Source organism: Pelobates fuscus, chromosome 1 (genome assembly GCF_036172605.1).
Source record: "Pelobates fuscus isolate aPelFus1 chromosome 1, aPelFus1.pri, whole genome shotgun sequence".
NCBI lineage: Eukaryota > Metazoa > Chordata > Amphibia > Anura > Pelobatidae > Pelobates > Pelobates fuscus.
The window spans coordinates 406,110,715-406,115,679 of record NC_086317.1 but is presented as its reverse complement, the minus strand read 5'-3'; positions in this window follow the sequence as shown (position 1 = coordinate 406,115,679).

Genomic DNA, 4,965 nt, shown 5'->3' with positions numbered 1-4,965 from the left:
TACCTCCTTCCCTTCCAGGGTCACTAGCTGACGATGATGCTGCCGGTTGTCGGTGGCTCGGACCGACATCACCTCGTGGAGTATTCCTAGAGGTTCCTCGGTCTGGGCGCTCAGCATTTCCTGGGTGGCTGGTGCTACTTGATAGTGATGCGCAGCAGCCCTTGGTGTCAAATTTTGTCGCACCTGGTTCCACGCTTGTCTGCTCCGGTTTTGCGTGCACTCTCGGGAAATATGTCCCCACTGTTTGCAGGTGTGACATTGGATGTTAGCCCGGCCATTGTATCGAGAGGGGGGTGGTGGATTATTTGGTGCGGGCCTGGACAGGGTTACTGTGGGGCCGGTAGGAGAAAAGTTACTGGGTGGCCCGGTAAGTCGAGGGAAAGTCTTACTTTGGAGTCCGTGATGCCTCCTGGCATCAAAATGTTGATCCGCTAGTCTAGCCGCTTCGGTTAGGGTGAGTGGTTTTCGATCTCTCACCCATTCTTGTGCTTCTGGGGACAAGCCATTAAAGAATTGCTCCAGCAGCATTAACTGACGCAATTCTTCCATATTGGTAGCGTTGCTGGCTTGTATCCAGCCTTGTGATGCTTGATCCAGCTTGTGCGCCCACTCTGCATGGGAATCTTTCTCAGGTTTGCGCAAGCCCCTGAACTTGCGCCGGTACGCCTCTGGGGTAATGGCATACCTCTCCAAGATCGCCCTTTTTACTTTTGGGTAATCTTTGCTGTCCTCTCGGGGCACAGCGCGGTAGGCTTCGGCTGCCCTACCCGATAATTTGCCTGCCAGTAGGGGTACCCATACTGCGGGTTCCAAGTCGTGCAAATCACACAGCCTCTCGAAATCCTGTAAATACCCGTCAATCTCGTCCTTTTCTTCACAAAATGCTTTAAACGCGTGATGTGGGACTTTGGGTTTTACCTGTCCGTATATGGAGGCAGTAACAGACTCTGCCCTAGGTGGTGTCTCTGGTGTGCGGTTTGCCATCAGATAATCCTGCACATCTGACATCAGCACGGTCAATATTTCCAAGGGTACTGGCTGTGGCAGAAACGCCATCCTGGTTCTCAGCTCTCTCTGGTATGGGGTCTCTTCCATGGCTGGTGGAGGTGTAGCGCTGCGAGCTCCGTCTCCCTCCATCAGTTCAGCGATCAGCACAGCTTTGGATTTGTTGCTGGCTATCTTACCCCTGGCTTCCAGTAGCTCCTTTAAAGTCTGCCGTTTCAGTACGGTATAATCAATCTCCATACGAATTGCCCTTGCTTTCCTCGTTCGGTAGTTTCACTTTACACGAACACTGCTTTTCGGCTGTAAGGTTCGGATCCCGTCGCTTGCCACCAATTGTAACGGAACGCAGTATTATAGTCCACGATCTCCGTTGGTATCTTAGGTAATCCACAGTCAGAGTTAGAAAGCACGGCAATATCCCCAATCCTCCCAATAACCGGACGAGACACAGTTTGGGAGTCAACTAACTCGCTTTATTCACAGACTTCCATATTTATGCAGTTCCGCTTGCAAGGGGTTTCCTTACAGATGTTACAGGGGATTTTTTCCCATCAGGCAGTGTAATTATCCCAACAGGCATTGCTGCACGAGAGGGATCCTCGCACTAAAATGGACAATTAAGTGGATTATCCCCTCGTGCAGCAAAACTGGCAATTCACATAGAAATCCATATTTCACATAATATTACTCGCTTTCATACGAATGACCATTCGGTAGATAGCTGGGGTCTGCGGGCACATTTAGTGAGAATACCGCTCAGATCCCAGCTAAACTAACCGAACGCCGCACAAAATACATTTAACCATAGAGTTCGGTTTGAAACTACCGAACATCGATGGGGAACAGAATGTGGTGAACGCGGAACTCCCGAACGCTCTGGAAGTCCAGCGGTGTTCGGATCATTGAGTAGCCGTTTTCAGTTCCAGGCTCTCGATGACCGAACACCGCTGCAGAGACAAAGGATCCAAGATGGCCGACGACGGCCGAACGACGGCCACCTAGGAGAGCCTTCAATTACCGATTGCAACATTGTTGCAATCGGTTAATTAGTGCCACACGACTGTGAGTGTGTGGTCTACCTGGGGAGCCCGTATTCGTTTGGCGAACGGCCCGGATAGCCGTGTTTCGTCAAACGAAAGGTTTGCATGCTGGTAGCGTACGGCTGCCAGCATGCGAACGGTCATAATACAATACATACACAATCAAGGTATACAGTAACACATTCAGCCTACGGACAACCTTTGTTAAATATAGTCCAGAAGTGGCTAGGTTTGCCACAATCTCCTCCTCTGCTCCCCCAGCATCTCCTCCTCTGCTCCCCCAGCATCTCCTCCTCTGCCCCTCCAGCATCTCCTCCTCCTCCCCCCTTCTTCCACCAGCATCTCCTCTCTAACGGAGCTCCCCGTACTCCGACTGAGTACCCTCCGTTGATGGACGCTTCCTAGCTTGTGCCGAGGACCACAAGCACCGCACCAGACACCACAACCACCGCAGACTCCGCACCCGCCATAGCTTGACTGGAGTCTCGCCGTCTTCCTTCCACCCTGGATCAGCTTCTGTCCTCCAGGACCGTGTGGGAAAGACCTCTTCCTTCCACCCTGTATGAACCTCCAGCATCCAGGACTGTGTGGGGAAGACATACAGTGACTTATTATAACACAATGGCATATTTTTAAAGGGGTGGGGGAGACAATATTTAATAGAAAATATCTCACGTGCCTGCAGAATTAGCAATATGCAAATCTACCCAAATATGCAAATGAACCAGTCTTGCTATTCAGGTAGTGCACATTGCTGTTACCAACAGAGGGCACTAGACAAGCTCCATAGCCAAATCCACCTAGTTGGTAGCAAACCTCAGCAGTACAGGAGAGCAGGCAATACATTTCACAGTACACACACACACACACACACTATAAACAATTACATTACACACACGCTGCACCTATAATGGGTACAGGGTGACTAAAACATAAGAGAAATAAAGCAACCTACATAAATAGTCTGTCTGAAGGTAGAATAGGGGCTTTAAAGCCAAATACATCAAAGAGTCATAGTCAAAGGGGAGGAGGCTGGCAAGCAGGCTTCTCCAGGACCAAGTGGTGAAGGGCACTTCGTCACATATCTCCCCTTCGGGGGGAAGACTAACCAGGCACCTCACTTTCTGTCGGTCAGTGCCTAAGTTAGTCGATTCACCCACCGACCATAAGCAAGTGCCAGAGTACAACAAACAGTTATTAGAGCCCACCTACAACAAACAGTTATTAGAGCAGCCCACCCACAGCAAACAGTGACTGCACCTGGGTATTCCTCTGGGGTGATGGGACAACACGCTGTGGGGACTTGAGAGGCAGAGGCCAGCAGCGCTGTGCCCTGATGCCAGCGCTTCTGCTGGGATGAGGGGGGTGCAGGCCAGTCCTGTAACAAGGGGGTCGGAAGGGGAGAGGCCAGCGGCGCTCTGCCCTGATGCCAGCTTTTCTGCTGGTATAGCCTGCAGGACATCATGCTCTGGACAAGGGACAAAGGGAGGGCAGAGGCCAACTGCACTCTGCCCAGCTGCCAGCTCTTCTGCTGGGGTGCTTGGGACATAGTCCGGCTCAGTAGCCGGGGGTCAGTGGGGGTTAACATCTCCTCTGTTAACCCTGGGGCCAAGTTAGGAGTTAGCTGGGGAGGGGAGAATTGGCTTACCTCCTCCTCCTGATACTCCTGCGATGGTAGCTGGGGATCTGGACAGGCCGTCCAGCATCCCTGTGGGTCAGGCACAGAGACCACGATCCCATCTGCGCCGTCTGGAAAATTTGTGTCTTCCCTTGGTAGGGTAAGCTGCCGCTGGGGAGAGAGGGAGCTGTGCTCCTCTCCCTGAAACACATGCTGCCGCTGGAGAGGAAGGACGACACCTTCGGCTCCCTGGGACCCACACTGCCGCTGGGGAGGAAGGAACGACACCTTCGGCACCCTGGGACTCCCACTGCCCTGGCGGTACCTCCAAGGTAGGGATCGACCGATATTGATTTTTCAGAGCCGATACCGATACCGATAACCTGTGAACTTTAACCCCTTAAGGACCAAACTTCTGGAATAAAAGGGAATCATGACATGTCACACACGTCATGTGTCCTTAAAGGGAAACTCCAGTGCCAGAAAAACGATCCGTTTTTCTGGCACTGGAGGGTCCCTCTCCCTCCCACCCCCCAATCCCCGGATACTGAAGGGGTGAAAACCCCTTCAGTGACTTACTTGGGACAGCGGCGATGTCCCTCGCCGCTGTCTCCGCCTCCGCGACGCTCCTCCTAGTGATTACGTCGGCCGGTGGGCGAGACTAATCTCGCTCACCGGCCGAGGAGACCTAATGCGCATGCGCGGAAATGCCGCACATGCGCATTACGTCTCCGCATAGGAAAGCATTGAAAAATCATTTCAATGCTTTCCTATGGGGAATAGAGCGACGCTGGAGGTCCTCACACAGCGTGAGGACGTCCAGCGACGCTCTAGCACAGGAAACCTGTGCTAGAAACTAGGAAGTGACCTCTAGTGGCTGTCTAGTAGACAGCCACTAGAGGTGGAGTTAACCCTGCAATGTAATTATTGCAGTTTATGAAAAACTGCAATAATTACACTTGCAGGGTTAAGGGTAGTGGGAGTTGGCACCCAGACCACTCCAATGAGCAGAAGTGGTCTGGGTGCCTACAGTGTCCCTTTAAGGGGTTAAGGCCGATAGCTGATAACTTATACCGATATTCCATGCATTTTAATTTTTGGGGGAAAAAACTATATCTACACAAATCTGCTGTTAAATGAACATGTTTATTGTTAACGTTTAGCTTTTTTTGTAAATCTTTATTTTTCATTGGTAAATAAAAATAAATAATACAGAAACATACAAGTCAGATTGCAGCAAAACAATTGTGATATGGTCAAATACAAAAAATTGGACCACTTTTTTTTTTTTTAAATAAATAT